Consider the following 18,975-nt stretch of genomic DNA (forward strand, 5'->3'; position numbering starts at 1 on the left):
GGGGGTGTTGTTCCGAGTCATTGAGTGTGATGGCAGAGTGCAATATGCCCATTATGCCCCTGCCCCGCCCCCTTTCCCAGCCACTTCTGGGTTGCCACAATGCACACATGTGTGCAGTCACATGTCAATTGGACATGTGTAAATCAGTCATTGCCAAGAGAGAGAGAGCATACACACAACCCCATTGCACTGCATGGCCTACAATGATGTAGAAGCCCTTTTGGTTTCCAATGACTTTCTGGTCTGCTTAGTCCAGTTCTGCAACAGGCAGAGTCATAAATATGCTGCCAAATTTTGTATCAAAATTGGATTTGAAATAATCGCTAAACCTAAGCCCTTCTTCAAAAAGGATGAGGATCACCCTAAGGATATAAGCTGAAAGGGTATATACTGAAATGGAAGAAGTGAAACCTAAACTGAAATATTAAGCATTAACTCAGTTAAGATGCCTTTTTTTTCTATTAATTTTAAAAGTGCTTTTAATAGTGCTCTGCTTTTTTTTACTAGATTTGTTTACTAGATTTTATAGATTTGTTTTTAAGTTGCCTTAATTTTATTGCTTTTAAACTATTGTATTTTATATGCTTTTAGCTTTATGTGGTTTGCCCAAGTTTGTTATAATTTTTGTGAGTTGTCTGGAGTCCCAGCTCTAGAGAAGAGTTGGGATATAAATAAATATAACTAATTAAAAAAAACCATATTATTATTATTATTATTATTATTATTATTATTATTATTATTCTCAATATTCTTATTTCCTCCTCCTTTCCTCTCTTTTCCCATGATCTTCTGGGTGCTGCTAAGAACAAACTTCTCAAAGCTCAAAGTTTACCTTCCAATTCATATTAACTAACCTTTTGTCAGTAGCTGACAGCTCAAACCCATATAACAAAGTCCTGAAATCTTTTTGGTGACCTTCTATCTTAGTAACTCCTCATGACACCTGTACAGTGGTGCCTCGCAAGACGAAATTAATCCGTTCCGTGAGGCTCTTCATATAGCGGTTTTTTCGTCTTGCGAAGCAAGCCCATTGACAGCTTAGCGGATTAACGCTATTAGCGGTTTAGCGGCTTTTAGCGGATCAGCTGATAAGCGGCTTAGTGGCTTAGGAAAAGGGGGGAGGGGAAAAAACCCGCAGGAACTCGCAAGACATTTCGTCTTGCGAAGCAAGCCCATAGGGAAATTCGTTTTGCGAAGCGCCTCCAAAACGGAAAACCCTTTCGTCTAGCGGGTTTTCCGTCTTGCGAGGCGTTCGTTTTGCGGGGCACCACTGTATTAGGAATATGACTTATTTGACCATGAATCTGCCTCTGCTGACAATTGCGCAGTTCTTTCGCTAGCCTCATCCAAGAGACCCAAGTCAGAAATACAGAATCATACAATCATAGAATCATAGAGTTGGAAGAGACCACAAGGGCCATCGAGTCCAACCCCCTGCCAAGCAGGAAACACCATCAGAGCACTCCTGACATGTGGTTGTCAAGCCTCTGCTTAAAGACCTCCAAAGAAGGAGACTCCACCACACTCCTTGGCAGCAAATTCCACTCCATCAAACTCCTCTCTTACTTTTTTCTTTGGCCAATATTGACCACTGGGCATGGGAACTGGAGGAATGAGAATCAATCAGCACTGATCTGCTGGGCCTTGGTCTTCATGAGCTAGAGATATGGTGGTACAGTAATAGATTTGTGTTGGTGACAGTCAGTTCCTAATAGATAATGAAGAAAAGTTTAAGGAAGCTCTGGCCCCCAGCGGAAAGCACGTGAAGGAAAACAGGTTATTGCCACTTCTGAAAAGTCAGAATTGTATGTTGCAGACAGAGATCCTTATCCACAGCATTTTAAACTTGTTGTTGAGTCACAGCTTTTGGAGCAGCCTGAGATGAAATGAAGAGTACATGTGTGGTGGTCAGTTCATCGGAGGTGTGAATGGTTGAAGTCTGAGGCACAGATGTCATGAAAAAATAATCAGCAGCATTTGACTTGCCAGGACAATATATTGGAGTATGATTAAAAGCTTGAAGTTGTGCTATCCAACGTTCAATGTGGGTCGGTAGTTGGAACGAATCACTGATGAACATGGGTTGTGGTGGCATAGGATCTGTGATTATTATGAAATGGTGTCCAAATCAGCACAAGTGGAAGTGTAAGCCATTCCACACTACAGCCAACACTTTTCATTCTGTTTGTGAAAAGCGATATTCAACAGCTGAGGGTGCTTTACTTGCATACACTGTGATAAATATACAGCTACTGGAGTCTGTTTATGTAGAAAGACCCTCAAGCCCAACAAGGGCTCATTTTTTATGAGTTGTGTGTTTTGGGGGCTCAAAATATGCCATTGTTGTGTAGCTAGAAAGGGACACTGTAAGCCGAGATAAAGCTGCTTGATATTTATCAGTTGATTCCCAGCTTTGTTTTTGCTGGTGAGCTCTCTTAGGGGCTGTGTTATGATGGCTAGATTTGGGATTAAAAAAACCACAATATTGGCAAAGCCAAGGAGCTTCCTTAGCTAAAATGAAGTCTGTGGCTCTGCAGCTTCTTGCACGGCTGCCACATTCTTTGGCTCAGGAGAAAGAAAACATGAAAGGGGAAAAAACCAAACAACTCACATTGTATTTGTTAAGTTGTGGGTTGACATAGCAGACGACACAGCGATTTCTCCAAGTAGCTCTTTATTTCGTAAGCTGGAATAGAACTGACTGCAAACAGCTCAGCCGGCCTGCTTTTATAGGCAGCCGGCTGTCAACATTGTAACAACAACAGCCCAGAGTTCCCGCCTAAAATAACTGACGCGGACCTGAGGGAAAACTATCAACAGACCTGAATGAAAACTATATACAGTATCCCCCTGCTGGCCCAGGGTGAAACTTCACTACATAACACCCCTCCCCACCGAGATAAGGCGTTAGTTACAATCGTAATGGTTTCCTTATATACAGCACTACGCGTAATGGTTCAATTAGGCACAAAAGCATATTGGTTACATTTCCCATACTTAGACCAACAGTGATACATGTCCAACAACATAGTCCTTTAAATAAGTTGGGCGCTTGGGAACTCTGCCAGACCGCCGGGGACTGGTAGCCAAGTCCGGGGGGCCACACAGTTCTTGCTGAGGCTGTGGTGCGACCCTAGGTGGCGTTGGAACCAAATCCCCTGGATCCGCTGCTGTGGGTGGAGCCTCCGCAAGTGGAGTGGTCTGAGTCTGTGGTAAGTCTGGCAGACCCTCTGAAGCGGCTTGGTTCGGCTCCACGCTGGCAGTTTGCGAGGGAGGTGTAGGTGGGGCCTCGCCATCTGTACGTGTCTCTTCTGGAGCCGCAAGCGCAGTTGGGGGCACCTCGGTAGTGTCCAAGTCCCCAACCCTGCGCCTAAGCTGGTCTATGTGCCGTCGCCACAAGCGTCCGTCTTCGAGTGCCACCTGGTACGAGCGAGGTCCAGTGACTCCCACTACTGTGGCTGGCACCCAAGGAATGTCCCCCACATAGTTCCGGGCAAAGACCTGGTTTCCTGGGACAAATGACCGTGGCGCGTTGGCACAGCCTGGGGGTTCAGCCACGGCAAAGTCCGGGTGTAGCCGGTCGAGCGGTGACCTGAGGCGGCGGCCCATAAGCAGTTCAGCAGGACTCCTCCCTGTGGCCGCATGAGGGGTGATGTGTTGCACGAACAAGTATTCGGCGACCCGCTCATGCCAGTCTCCCCGGTCCAGGCACACCAGTGCCTCTTTTGACGAGCGCACCATTCTTTCCGCTTGCCCGTTGCTGGATGGATGAAAGGGTGCCGTTAGGGCATTGCGGATGCCCAGTCCCAAAAGATACCGCTCAAACGTGCCTGACGTGAACTGCGGTCCGTTGTCAGAGACAAGGACATCAGGACACCCATGCGTTGCAAACAGGCCTCGCAGCACCCGGATGACAGCTTCGGTAGTGGTGGAGGGCATCAGGGCGACCTCCAGCCATTTGGAATAGGCGTCCACCACTACCATAAAGGTCCGGCCGTGAAAGGGGCCAGCCAGATCGATGTGCACCCTCGACCAGGGTGTCTTTGGCGTCTCCCAGGTGTGTCCCTTAGCTGCCGGTGGTGCAGGCCTCGACTCTTGGCACGCTTGACAGGCGGACACCCTGGCAGTGATGGCATCGTCCATATTAGGCCACCAGACGTAACACCGAGCCAACGCCTTCATTTTGACAATTCCCGGGTGGCCAACGTGCAGAGCCTCCAGGACGCGCTGACGGAGTCCCTGGGGAATCACGACGCGGTCTCCCCACAGCAGACAGCCGCAATGAGCTGAGAGTTCATGTTGTCTGGTTGCGAAGGGCTGGAACTCCGATGCAAAAGGCCCTTGTGGCCACCCCCTCCACACCCAGTTGAGCACCCGGCTGATGGTGCGATCCTGGGCAGACGCGGAGGCCACAGTGGCAGCTGATACAGGCGCTGCCGGAAGATCCTCAATCAGAAGGAGCGATGAAGCTGGAGCCGGGTCTTCCACAAATGCTGGAAGAGGGCAACGGCTGAGGGCATCGGCATGGCCCATCGATTTCCCCGGGCGATGGATGAGCCGGTAGTGGTAGGCAGCCAGGAAAACAGTCCATCGCAGCATGCGTGGCGAGAGGACCGGTGGAGTTGGACGATCACCGGCGAGGAGGCCCAGGAGTGGCTTGTGGTCAGTGATGAGGTCAAAAGTCCTGCCATAGAGGTATTCATGGAACCTCTTCACTCCAGCCACAAGTGCCAATGCCTCCTTGTCGAGCTGGCTGTAATTCCGTTCCGTCAGAGATAGTGTCCTGGAAAAGTAGGCGAGCGGTGCTTCTCTTCCATCTGGAAAACGGTGACTAAGGACAGCACCGATGCCAAAAGGTGAGGCGTCGCAGGCAAGGACCAGCGGCCTGGATTCACTGTACTGTACCAGCACACTGTCTGATGAAAGGAGAGCCTTAACCGCGTTGAAGGCCGCCGTCTCCCGATGACCCCAGGCCCAAGGCGTCTTTGTACTAAGGAGTCGGTGAAGAGGCTCAGCCACTGTGGCTTTGTGGGGCAGGAACATGTTATAAAAGTTCAGCAGCCCCAGGAACGCCTGCAACTCCGTCTTGTTCTTTGGGGTGGGGGCCTGCTGGATAGCGCGGATCTTGGATGTGGTCGGGTGAAGGCCGGAGGCATCGATAAGATAGCCCAGGAACTCTACCTGTGGAACGGCGATCTGGCACTTCTCCCTCTTTACCTTGAGCCCGGCCTCTTGGAACCTGGTCAGCACGGCACGGAGGCGCTCGAACAGCTGCTGGTGTGAGTCTGCAGACACCAAGACGTCATCAAAATATGGTACCACGCCCGGAAGCCCTTGCAGGAGACGCTCCATAAGGCTTTGGAAGATGCCAGGAGCCACACTCACCCCGAACTGCAACCGGCGGCAACGGAATGCCCCCCGGTGGGTGACGATCGTCTGGGCTTCAGCAGTGGCATCATCGACTGGCAGTTGTTGATAGCCTTGGGCAAGGTCCAGCTTAGCGAAGACCTTACCCTCACCCAGGGAATGCAGCAGGTGTTGGACAACAGGAACCGGATAAGCGTGCTGCTGAAGTGCCTTGTTGATCGTGCACTTGTAGTCAGCGCAGATTCTCACCGACCCATCTGGCTTGACAGGCGTGACGATGGGGGTTTCCCACTTGGCGTGGTCAACCGGCTCCAAAACTCCTTGGGCGATCAGTTTGTCCAGTTGTTCGTCCACCTTAGCCTTGAGAGCAAAGGGAACCCGGCGTGGCTTTAGCTTGATGGGGGCGACTTGTGGATCAAGGCTAAAGGAGATGGGCGTACCTGTATATTGCCCCAAGGTGCCGTCAAAAACCTCGGCAAAGTCTTTGACCAGACCCTCAGTCTCTGCGTTAGAGATGCAGTTGATGCCGGTGACTTCCAGGCCGAGGGCATCAAACCAGTCTAGCCCTAGGAGGCTTGGCCGCTGACCTTCGACCACCACCAACCGGAGCAGGCCCGAAAAATCCTTGAAGGCGATGCGGAACCGGCCAACGCCTACCACGGGAATGTCGTTTCCCTGGTAGTCTCTCAGGTGTACGCGGTGAGAGTCGAGTTGCCTTTTGGACACTCTGGGTACCAGTCTTTTGATGGTGCTCCACGACACGATGGACAGGGCAGACCCGGTGTCGATCTCCATGTCACATGGAGCTCCTTCAATGAGCACCGTGACGTTCAGCTTGCGTCGCGTAGGCGAGTCGGTTTGGCCAATCGTGGTTCCAGACGGGCAGCGGCAGTTGGTGAGAGCGAAACAACTTTCCTTGGCAGACTGGAGTGAAGGCTTGGACTTGCGAGTCGATGAAGGGGGGGTGTCAGACGGAGCCGATCGGCAGACCTTAGCGATGTGGCCCCTTCTGGAACACTTCCTACAGATGGCGTCTCTGAATCGACACTTGGCACGGGAATGGTTGCCTCCGCAGCCGGCACATTCCGGTTGGCCCTTGGACTTCTGTTGGAACTTCCTGTGCTCCCGCTTTGTCTGGTGCACGTCATCGCCTTCACTGGAGGATGCCTCATCACTGCTGGCCTCTTCATGATGCACCGGAACTGGCTCCCTAGCAAGACGTGGGCTGCTGCACTTGCGGATCTCCTGGGCGGAGCGTTCAGCAGCTTCTGAGGCCACAGCCTCCTCAATGGCTTTCTGCAGCGTGAGGTCTGGCTTGGCGAGGAGACGCCGTTGCAGATGGATGTCCCGGACCCCGCAGACGATTCGATCCATCAGGGCATCGTCTAAGTCTCGGAACTCACAGTGCATTGCAGCCTGTCGCAGGGCGGTGGTGTAGTTGTTGATTGACTCCCCCTCTGCCTGGTTCCGGTGGTAGAACGCATGGCGGGCAGCAATCTTGGACGGCTTTGGTGCGTAGTGGTTGCGGAGCTTCTCTTGGATCGTGTCCCATGGTGTTGCCTGGACTGCTTCGGGCGCAACCAATGCTCGGGCCGTCTCAAACACCTCAGGCCCACAGAGGCTGAGGAATAGGCCCCGCTTACGATCCTTTGATACTGCTGTCAGCTCGTTGGCTTGGAGGTAGCAGTCGAACCGAGCGAGGTAGGAATCCCATGATTCAGAGGCTGGCGCAAACGGCGGTAGAGGCACAAGTGAAGCCATGATTCCGATGCCGGCGTGAAGGGCGATGGATGGAACACAGTGCTCTAGCCAGAACAGTCAGCTCTGAATTGGTTCTGTCCAGTGATTTCGCTCAGTGATTTCGCTCTGTGATTCAGCTCAGTGATTCAGCTCAGTTCAGAGGCTGGCCGCATCTGGCTGTGCTCTGATGTCCATCTATCCCATCCTCGTCGCCAGTGTTAAGTTGTGGGTTGACATAGCAGACGACACAGCGATTTCTCCAAGTAGCTCTTTATTTCGTAAGCTGGAATAGAACTGACTGCAAACAGCTCAGCCGGCCTGCTTTTATAGGCAGCCGGCTGTCAACATTGTAACAACAACAGCCCAGAGTTCCCGCCTAAAATAACTGACGCGGACCTGAGGGAAAACTATCAACAGACCTGAATGAAAACTATATACAGTATCCCCCTGCTGGCCCAGGGTGAAACTTCACTACATAACAGTATTCACACTTCCCAGGATTCAGTGTGAGATTGTATTGCAAATAATCCAAAACTGCTTCAAGGGTGTCATCATGTGGCTTCTGATTTGCTCCAAACAAAAGAATGTCATCATTGAGGTTCAAGGCACCAGGGAGCCCGGCTAGAGTTTCTTGGATTACATTCTCAAAAATTCAGCAGAAGACGAGACACCAAAGCTTAGTCTTTGTATCACCCAAGATGAGAGTGAGTGATAAATATGGTGATATATCTAGAGCCAGGGTGAAACTCAAGCTGGTGATATGCAGCTTTCAGATAAAGTTTGGAGCGGATTCTTGCCCCATTTTGGTCTGAAATAAGAATATGAATCTTACCTTTAAGGTCGTTGCAATAATTCACCCTTTCCTGCTCTTTCCTGTCCTTTTCCTGTTTTCCTTAATGTTACATTTACTTTAATGCCATAATGGTGCCAAACACTGTCCATATGTTGTTATTATGAGCCCTATTCAGGCATGCTGCTTGCATGTAAAAGCTACATGTGAGCAGGATGAATAGGACAAAGCACAGTAAGCTCCACACCCTTGCAATTCTGTGCCAGTCACCCTCCACAAGTCAAATGGTGAAGTCTGAAGCAGGGAGCCTCGTCTACTCATGAAGGTTGCCTATAAGATTTGAAATCCCAATTTACAATTGAATGGAAAATACCCACATCAGGTCCAGGGAGCTTTGGATCTGCAGATCCAAGGCCGCTGCCAGCATCCCAGAACACCCCAATTTAGCCCCTGTTGCCAGTAGAGACCATCAGCAGGCTCCTTCTATAGACCTATCAGAGGCCTCCAGGGCAGGCAGGGTAGGCAGCCTGCTGCAACCAGTGGAGAACATCTCCCCCAACAGAGGAGCTCTTCTGCATAATCCTAATCCCTTCTGGTGAGGGTTAGGATGGCTCTGGTTTTTCCCAAAAAAGCTTTTTATTTCCTTTGGTGAGTCACATGACTTCCAGGTGCTTAGCATTTTTGAGATAAAAATGAATATTGTTCCATTTAGAAGAACACTTCTTCATGTGTGCTTTTGCAGTTGGCTGCACAGAGGTAAGAAGGGCTGAATTTAGATTACACCAATTAGAATAAGCCTTTCTGCCGATTTTTTTTTTCCAGGCTTCCACTTGTTATTCTTCTAATTCCTTTGTTGCTAAGGAACACTGCCGCAGGAGATATTAGAATTACCTGCTATTAAGGTAATCAAGGGAGCTAGGAGTGGACAAAAGAGTTGAGCCCATTAAATCACTATAAGTAGCAGCACTTAACTGAATGCAAATAAGGGTGCCAAATTTTGTCAAGCTAGGCGGATGTCCACGTCCAAGAAATAATGGTAAGAATAGATGGCAGATTGCATAAAATACCAGGATGATAGCAATCATGTATACAGTAGTAACAATAAAGCTGAATTTATGTTAGCAGAGTTTCATGGGAACCGCTCTGGGTCCCAAAGTGGGTAATGTCTAAAAGGAGAAACAACATGGGGCTTCTGAACGATGTAATGTCTTCCCCATGCAGCTACTGACAGTGCTGACATGGAAAGGAGGTACATCATTCACTCAATCCAAATTCTTCCTGCATATGTTACTGGAGTGCCATGGGATTCAAACACCTAAAAGTGCTTTCCACGCTAATCTGGTTATGAACATAACCCCTACATTGAATCTTCTTAAATACGTGCACTACTATAAAACACAATTGAAAAATTAGTTTTGTGATGGTACGTTCTTCCACAATCTTAGTTTTGTGGTACATTGTCTTCTATACTATGTTACATGGAAATGAGCCAATTAAATGAAAGATTCATTTGTTAACCCCTCCTATGCTTCCATACACAGCATTGCACCCCTGAAGGATAATAAAGGGTACCGTACTGACATCCATTCAATGTTATTTAAATTGCCACCCAAGCGCCTCAGCCTGCCCTGCCCTGCCCTGTATTTTGCCAGAACAAAGGTGGCAAACCTAGTTGTGTGGAATATCCTCATGTCAGTGCTGTATGGAGATTCGTGTCACTTATGTGAATAAATTCCATATTAAATAATATGCTACGCCACGTGAAGAGCCTCTACGGTCAAAGTAGATCAGCATGCACCTTCTGCTTTTCATAATGCAAAATACAAGACAGTCTACGGCTCTTTTTTAAAACCATGAAGCCCACAAAAGGCTACTTGTATTGTACACAGTATTTAAATCCAATTAATGTTACCACCTTAACTGTTTGGTTTTGACATAGAGATTAAAATTAAAGGTCCGCCTTCATGGGGACTAGTAGTAGTAGTAGTAGTGTGTGTGTGTGTGTGTGTGTGTTTTGTTGGATCACAGTGTTGGTTTGTAATGGTTACTCATGTAATGATCCATCTGTCACGTTTTTCCCAACAGCGGTTGTTAAAATTAGAAGAGGGTATGTTGTTGGTTATTTTTATTCACAGCCAGATTAATTCAAGACCTAAAGTGATCAGTTTGCATTATATAGCCTTTCATGCAGTTTGCTCAGATTTATAGCTTGGCTGCTTTAGTCTCATACAGCTGCTAGGCATTTAGCTAATATCATGCTGTACACAAGTGGATTCTGATTGTTCATTTGAAGTCATACGCCAACAACAACGTTACGGAAAATATGCCATAATGCTAAATCTTTATCTGGGAGGGGAGCATTTACCACGTAATGTCCTAAACCTACAGTCTCCATTACTCATGACACACCATAGTCAACCCTGCATTAACTCACCAAGTGGTTGGGTTGTGATTCTGGTTCTAGACTATCTATTCATTACAGCTTCTCAGCTAATCTAGACCAACTACTCCAGGAATAACAAAATTGAGAAAGAAATTAAAATATTTTGATACTTTTAAATCAAAATAATAATGCTTTCTAATACCTTATGAATGTACCATACACACATTTGGAGTTAATGAATGACAGCGTCAATGAAAAAGACTCAATTTTCATAGTTCCACAACAGTTTGTTTGTTGTCTTTGTTAAGAACCTTAGATGTGACTGAATTAAATAAAACCAATTAAACTTTTCCCTCATTTGATTGTGTTTCTGCCAATGGATCGTATCGGCTAAAGCCCATTCCGCTTTCTCATTAAAAAGCAGCTCCTAGCTGAACAAGCCTAACTGGCAAGAACTCACTAAACATAATTGTTTGAAATATGAATATTTCTAAAAACAGTGCATTTTGATTATAGTCATCTGTTTAGATGAGGTGGCATTTTACTGTGATTGTATTTCAACAGAAAGGGATGTTTTATCTTATGGCTAAAGAGGTGATAAATAGAAAGCTTGACAGAAATAATCCACTGAACACAACCTTCAAAACAAATGTACTTTGCACACCAAATGCTACATTTGGATTTAATTCTTTTTTAAAGCATTCTTCCATAATGCAATTTATATTCATAATCAGCATGGCAGCATGAAAGACTAATACACAGAGTGGTATTAGTGTCTCTGTTCATTAAGAAGCAAAGTATTAATATTTTAATTCATGGCATGTTTGGATCCGATTCTCAGCAGACATTCAAGCTTCTTAATCTGAAACACACATTTCAGAAGATAAAAAATAAGGACAAGTGTGGTGATTGAAACTAGGAAAGCAGACTTTTAAAATTTTAATATTACATAATGAAGCACAATCTATTCTCTGTTTATGTTGTTGAATGGCTAAAAACAGTTGCTTGAAGGAATGTAGCCAGAGAAACATCTATGCATCTAAACTGGTTCATGCACACGGATGGGTTCCGTCTATGTTTTCAGGATTACAGTTCCTCTGTAACACAAGGTTAATAAGTGAGAGTGGGGGAGAGCTAAGCAGTTAGTTCTCATAACATTCAGAAAGAGAGGGAAAGCAAGCATGAGATATTTTCTTGCATTTGTAAGCTCTGGCCACATAGATTTCCCAAATTCCTTGCTTTTCCAAATTCCTAAACTCAATTTGTCTGGAGTTACAGATAAACAGTCTTCCATAGAGTTCAACCTTTTCCATGAAAAAATTTGAGCACTTATATAGTTACCTTACACACACACACACACACACACAGAGAGAGAGAGAGAGAGAGAGAGCGCGCGCCCACCTTCTATCTTTAGAACTCACAGGTCATCTACTTCTATATAACCTGTCTTACAATGATAGACCAGTGCTGTCTATTTCAACTTGCAGCACTTATTCAGAGTTCAGATTTCCGGTAGATGCCTTCTCTGTTGTGTATATCCCATGAAAAGCCTCTAAGGTGCTTCTGCTGCCTCTCTGATTATTAGTTCAGAACAAAGGAAGCAGTCCAATCAGTAATACATCTGCCTAATAAAGAAGCAGTTACTACAGTGTGGTGTTCGAGAGAGCCAGCGTGGTATACTGCTAAGAGTGTGAGATAAGAATCTGGGAGACCGGAGTTTCAATCCCCACTCGGCAATGAAGCGCACCTTTGGACAATCATTCACTCTTAGCTTAACCAACTCCACAGGGTTGTTAGGATAAAGTGGGGAGGAAGAGACACCTATGCACACTACTTTGAACTCCTTGAGTGTCAAGCTCGGAGAGACCTCCCCTCCCTTTGCTAACTTCACAGATAAGAATTAATGAGCAGTTGATAGATTTATAGTCCTTTTATTGCAGCTTCATGTTGTGATCACAAATACACAGCTCTCTGCAAGGAGGCCAGTTGTCTACTCTAAACCCTCCTTACTACTTCCGCAGCAAGAAAGGCGCCAACTGGAATTTCCTCCCTACCTCTCCCTCCTTTTTCTCTGACACATTCAGACCTCCGAGTCAGGGGACAGGGGGTGGTCCCCCATACTCTCAATTGACGTCTCTCCTAGCTGTCCCCTCCCTTCTGCTTCTCCTGTCATTATCTCATAGCTGGGTAGCTCCTCTATAAGCTGTTCAGCTTCTGTGTCTGTATCTGCCTTTCTCTCTGCTTCTGAAAACCCTGGAGGGGGGAGAATATTCCCCCTCCTCTTCTGAGAGAAGCTGATCTGCCTGCGACAGCATTCCCCCATCTTCAGATTCAGACCATTCCATAACACTGAGAAAAGGTGGGATATAAATGAAACAAACAAGCAAAGAAAGAATGGGTACTGTGTAATTTTTGTGCAATTTTCTTTGAAGAACTCAGGTCCCAATTCAGTTGCCCAAGGTGAATTGGGGACCTGAGTAAATCTCACATTATCCCTCTGGCCCCGCAATAAACAGTTTTAGTGTATTGACTGGTATTCTTTTTGTCATCCCTCACTTTTTTGCATGGGGGGGGGGGGAGAAGAGGGCAGCATCTTAACCTGGGACATTATGTAAGCATAACATGTGCACTGTAACCGAGCTGTGGGCTCTTCATCACCTGTTTTCCAAACCCATCCCTAGTTTATAAGGAGGCAACCAAATGATAATCAACTACTGTCTGTACATGAGATAAATGAAGAAGCAGGGAAATTTCATGGAGATCCTGGATGTCAGACACCATGTCTGTTCTATGTTGGTCTATTACAGCCTGATAATGAAATTAAGCACAGAAAAGGGGGAAGATGTCATTCTTTCACTTTAAGATTTGAATCATGATCTTTATCCCCCAGTTAAACTGCATACAGCTTAGAGAATGAAGACCTCCTTGATGAAAATACCAGGCTGCCCGTGGAGCAAATGGATGTGTCAACTCAATGCTGCTGAACAGCAAGACTGTCTGAACTATTTTATATTTCCTATTGTTAGGTATTGAGAATGTACTCTCTACTGATCTAGAGAGCTGTAAGAAACCCTGAAGAAAATAAGGAGTACTGCGTGGACTTTGAACAAACCGGTATGCCACTGTGGACTAAGGATTTCTACAATTTCTGAATGTAAGCATTGCCCGTGACCCGGATTTCCCACCTGCTCAAATAAATTACAAAAATCTAATTTTTATAGAATACTAGACGGACACTATACAAATATAACAAATAATCAGCAGCTGAACTGATAACTGCAGCACTGCTTTCTGCCCACCCATAGTGGTGAAAGTACGGCACAGCAGAAAGCAGGCCAGCAGCAACCCCACCTGTGTCCCAACTTAACAGCTAAGGTCAGGATTTCTTATGTCTTGACCTAGTTTGTACTGCAATCTAGGTAAAGCATGTTCAAAAATAGCTTCCAAAGTGCTTTTTTAAAAAGAACTTCAGTGATCACTGCTGTAACAATTGTAACATGGGAATAATTTTGGACAAATACAGGAAGAATCAATGATTTTATCAGAGAGAGAGAGAGGATGAGAGGGAGAATGAAAGTTTCTTTTGATTTTTCTACACTCATGGTTTTTAATTGAAACTATTCATTCATAGTTTTAATCCTAACAGTTTACTAACTGAATAACAGGATAAGCTTCACAAGCTGAAAAGCATGATATTAAACAAAAAGACGAACATAAGCTGTGAAGCTGAAAAAAACTCATCAACTCAGATCCACTGTAAAATAACAACAAATCCTGTTGTTTCTCTTTCTATTTATCAGAGGACTCATTCATCCATCCATTCCAGAGGGGGCACCTAGTGTAGACTGTAGGTGGCAGGTTGGTAAGTGTGGCACCCTAATGGCGCCATGTGTCAGAAGTCTTGGAAGCACCCTCTGGTTGCCACTGAGCTACCGAGTGAAATCCAATGTATTCATATCAGCATATAAAACCCTAAGTTTAATGGAGCTTACTCCCAGGTGAGTGGAAACAGGACTGTGGAATAAGTAGTGCGGAAATCAGGCCCCAGCACAACATTATAGCTTTTAACAGCACCAGTGCTTCAATCCATTATGCTGCTCTGCTAAATTGGGTCAACCAGCACTTCCAGGTGTGTTAGTGGAATTAAGCAAAATTGGCACAAAAGTGGAGAAGCGGCATGGAAGTGTCTAGGCAAATAACTGGTGAACAATCCTAGATTATACAGTAGTGGCCAAAATTGGGAAAACCTTTTGGAGAAAGTGTATTTTCGAGGTTTGATGGCTCACAACACCACCTTTTTTTGGAGTAATACCATCAAATAGTACCATCTTTCCATTGATATATTATTTTATGGTATTACGCAAAAAAAAGTGGTGCTATGAGCCATCATTGCCAAAACAAGATGACACCTGATTGGCTCTCTAAACACTCCTTTTTCTGGTTATTTGGCTATAACTTTTGATAGAGTGCAGATTATTGAACAAACTTTGTTGCATTACATCCTTCATTAGATTATCTTTCTATTGATATATAATTTTATGGTATTACAAAAAAAAAAAGTAGAGTTATAAGCCATCAAACCTCAGAAATACACTTTCCCCAAAAGGTTTCCACAATTTTGGAACTAGTGTACCTATCAATATTATCACAAACCATGGGTCTGATAAACAGTTACTACAGTTTTGCAACTGACATGCAGCAGAGCTAGACAAAGCTGACTCATTTTGCTACAGTGGTATCCTGTACAAATCAGATCAGCATCCTTCCTTCTATGCACTGTTGAAGTTATGCACCTCTCTGAATATCAGCTGTTAGGCTAATCCACTGCAATGAACCCATTGGGCAAGGCAGACACCTGTTGTTAATCCACTCTGGCTTTGGCTCTTGGCTTCACTGCAGGCATTTCTTTTGCTCACTAGTGACCTTTGGAGAGTAGCTTTATACAACTGCTTTGTATTAGCAAGCTTTACTATGGAGACAACAGAAACAAGGCTTGAATCTCTGTGCTGCAGAACAAAGCACAGCAATACTGAAAAGGGTTATTAATGGAAGACGTCAAAAGTTATTACGAAAATCACTTACTGCTTATTTAAACTCAACACTTACTGCATATATAAACCTTGTCACAGTGCAAGGCTGAAACAAATGACAACTTTTAAAAAACTAGGTAAAGAGGCCTGTAATCCAAAATGTCTTTGATCAATGCCCCATTTGTGGTTCTCACGTCTATTTTAACCATTATTCAGTCTGATGTATTTGACCTTTAGGATAGAATAAGGCCAATGGCTTTTACATTTATTTGCTCCATTGTGTCACTGTAATTGAGTTCACCTAGAGAGACATCTGAAATTTTAATAACAATAATCGTTTAGGCACTAAATTTGGTGCTTTTAATCATAGTTGGCAAATGGCCTCTTTTCAGCTAATCTGCTAAGTGGGGAAAAATCTGAAGTACTGCACTCCAGAGTGATGACCATCTCTCTTATTTTTATAGTACTGTTTGCCTCAGTTTCCATCATCTTTTGATAACTTCAGATTCTGATAATTTGGGGAGATATTCTGAATGAGGGGTTTGAACAAAAATTATGTATTGCACATTAAACAAGACTGAGTTCTATAACATAGGAGCTCACAACACCATTGAGCCTCTTGGGCTTGTCAATAGGAAGGCTGGTAGTTCAAATCCGTGCCATGGGGTGAGCTCCCTTTGTTCTGTCCCAGCTTCTGCCAGTTTAGCAGTTCGAAAGCACACCAGTGAAGGAGATAAATAGGTACCAATGTGGCAGGAAGGTAAACGGTATTTCTGTGGGCTCTGGCACTCGTTACTGTCCTCCTCACACCAGCAGCAGTTTAGTCATGCTGGCCACATGACCCAGAAAGCTGACTGTGGGCAAACACCAGCTCCCTCGGCCTGAAAAGCAAGATGAGTGCCACACCCCACAATCGCTTTTGACTGGACTTAACTGTCCATGGGTCCTTTACCATTTACTTTTACTAGTATTTGATTCTGTTTACTGAATTGGGAAGCTGGTACAGCGAGTGCATGCTGGGAAACACAATTCCTTCAACTTTTTACCTTCACATTGTGTTTGAGCCCTTACTTTAATATATAGTAGCAAAACAGAGATGACTGGCAAAAATCATGATTGCCTGAGCCAAGACCTCCCAGCAAGTAATCTAGTCAGCTCAGGAAGTAGGATTCTCTCTTACCCAATTCAGAACTCAACTATGTTGCAGATCAAGGTTTGACACACCTGGTCAAACAGAACAATGCCATTTATACCATACTTCCTGATAACCAGACTCCAGCAGAAAACATGGCTGAGACACAATTACAATCATTAAGCCCACTCTAATTTCCAACTTTTAGTAAGGAGACCCCACCTAACCTCTAAAAGGGTGGAGAAAACCATAGTTTCTCTTTCTTACTTCATCTTAACCTCATTTCCAGCAGTAGCTGATTTTGGGGAGCTCAAATGGTTTGGTCACATTGGGCGCTGAGCCTTGGGGGTGCCACAGGGGCCACTGCAACTATGATTAAAATGGAATGCTAAAAGCAGGGGGGGAGCAAATTTTGGTGTTGCACAGGCACCACGGAAATTTGAGCAGTCTGCCACTGCTTCCAGGCATTCCTATGAAACTAAATTCCTATAAAACAGATTGGATTTGGGTGCTCTGAATACTCTTCTTTTATCTGAATCCCACTATGTGCTAAGAGCATTTCAGTGCAGCACGGCACACTGGACCAAGAAGCTCTTTGGTAAAGGCATTCTATTGCCCAGCTGCAATAGCAGAGCTTTTTGAGTCTAAGAGCTGGAAATCATACAAAAACCTAAGGCGTAGACTCCCTGGCCCAAGCTTCTGGTTCTGACCAACACAGGCACATATTGCTACCAATTAACAGGATCCCCTCTATGCATTGGAAAGATAACTTTAAATCTCCTTTCTGCCTTCTGGAGTTTCATGTCAAGTGGGGACGCTCCACCCTTTTTCATCCATGTCGTTAGCATGGTAATATTTTTACTCTATTAAGAACTTATTTTATTTAGGGTTGTAAATGTATTAGGTTAAATGTACCCATGAATTTATGTTTATATGCTACACCACACTTGATTAGCTGGTAACTTAATTCCTTTTCTCACCCATCTGTAATAAACATCTTTTTAAGCGTGCTGTTGTTGTGGGTGTAAATCCCTAGGATTCTGAAGTTCTTAGATGCAATTTCAGAGTAGCACGCCGCTGACCCATGTGAAAGATCCCTCTCTTACAGAAGTGTGTGTAGGGGTTACATGTGAAACACACACACGAGCTTTTTTTTAAGAAATACATACCACCCAGAGTGGTGTAATAGGCCAATTTCTATGCAGGAAAAAATAGATAATAAGGCAAGGTGTTTCTGGATGTCTGATTGTTTCTCGATTATTTCCAGATATACAGATATTTCCAGATATACAAAAAAAGTAGTATTTTATTCATGATTGCATTCTCATTTCAGTTCTCAGACAAAGTTTCTTCTCCAAAGTACCTGTGACTCTAAGGGATCATCTTAAGTGAAAGTCTAAGTGAACATGTGGCTGGGTAATGAAGTAAAGCTGCACTCCATAAAGTGAAGGAAAGAAGCAGTGTGTCCAAGCTGAGCCACTTTCTTCCCCAAATCATCTTCCTACATGGATTAATCACCTTGTTTGCCTTAGTTGTGCTTCACTTTGCTGAACTGCCACTTTCAATAGGGATGCACAGGTGCTACCTCCCTTTATTCACCACTCACTAAAGTATTGGTCTATACCTAACTCAATAAAATGCCTGGAGTCCCCCGTCCCCTGCAACAGGCATCACTTAGCTTGGGCAGGGATGTGTACTGTCAATGGGTGTTGATGATATCATTCACTGCACATAATCACAGCTGCCTGCCCAGACGTGGGGAGCTCTCTTGTGCTCCTCTGCTGGGCTGGGAGAGCAAGAGGAATGGCTGTTAATTTTAGGCCCAGAGTGCTGCATTCATATGCATCATCAACCATTGTTGTTATGCTAGGCAACGGATCCAAGTCTGGAATTCATTAAATCTACCTGACTATTTAGAAACAGCCAGGAAAAATAATATACATTTTGCTTAGACTTATTCTTCTTCTTCTTCTTCTTATTATTATTATTATTATTTGTTCTGCTTTCCAGCCCAAGCCAGAAGAGATCAGTGGGACTTTTATCGTGACTAACATCTCATTGATTTCAATAGGACCCAAGTTCAACTAACTTTGTCTACCCCATTGTCTCCAAAAGCATCTCACATTACACACACACACATACACACACACACACACACACACACAGTGAGAGAGGGGGGGAGGGAGGGGGAGGGAGGGAGGGAGGGAGGGAGAGAGAGAGAGAGAGAGAGAGGGAGAGACCCAGGTCTTGTTTACAAACTACAGTGGACGCTCGGGTTGCAAACGTGATCTGGGCAGGATGCATGTTCGCAACCCATGTCTGTGCATCTGCACATGTGCGGGTTGCGATTCAGTGCTTCTGCGCATGTGCAAAGCGCATGCACGACCGCCGAGACCTGGAAGTAACCCATTGCGGTACTTCCGAGTTTTGGCGGTCTGCAACCCCAAAAAATGCAACCTGAAGAGGCTGTAACCCGAGGTATGACTGTAGAAAGACAAAATACACAAGGGGAAGAAAGAAAAGTGGAGAAAAT

The 18,975-nt window shown here is 45.1% G+C and overlaps 1 protein-coding gene and 1 long non-coding RNA gene across 12 annotated transcripts in view; one reads left to right on the plus strand and one right to left on the minus strand.

Moving 5' to 3' along the window:
• Positions 1 to 18,975, minus strand: part of ZNF385D (zinc finger protein 385D) — a 583,216-nt gene that overhangs the window by 253,597 nt on the left and 310,644 nt on the right. The gene's annotated exons all lie outside the window — the stretch shown is intronic.
• Positions 8,805 to 18,015, plus strand: LOC309325812. Its single transcript, XR_014150033.1, has 4 exons — positions 8,805 to 8,933; positions 13,307 to 13,404; positions 14,083 to 14,142; positions 17,776 to 18,015. It is a non-coding gene; the product is annotated as an uncharacterized lncRNA (long non-coding RNA).

This window comes from Podarcis erhardii (genome assembly GCF_964252035.2).
Source record: "Podarcis erhardii genome assembly, chromosome: 12".
Taxonomy (NCBI): domain Eukaryota; kingdom Metazoa; phylum Chordata; class Lepidosauria; order Squamata; family Lacertidae; genus Podarcis; species Podarcis erhardii.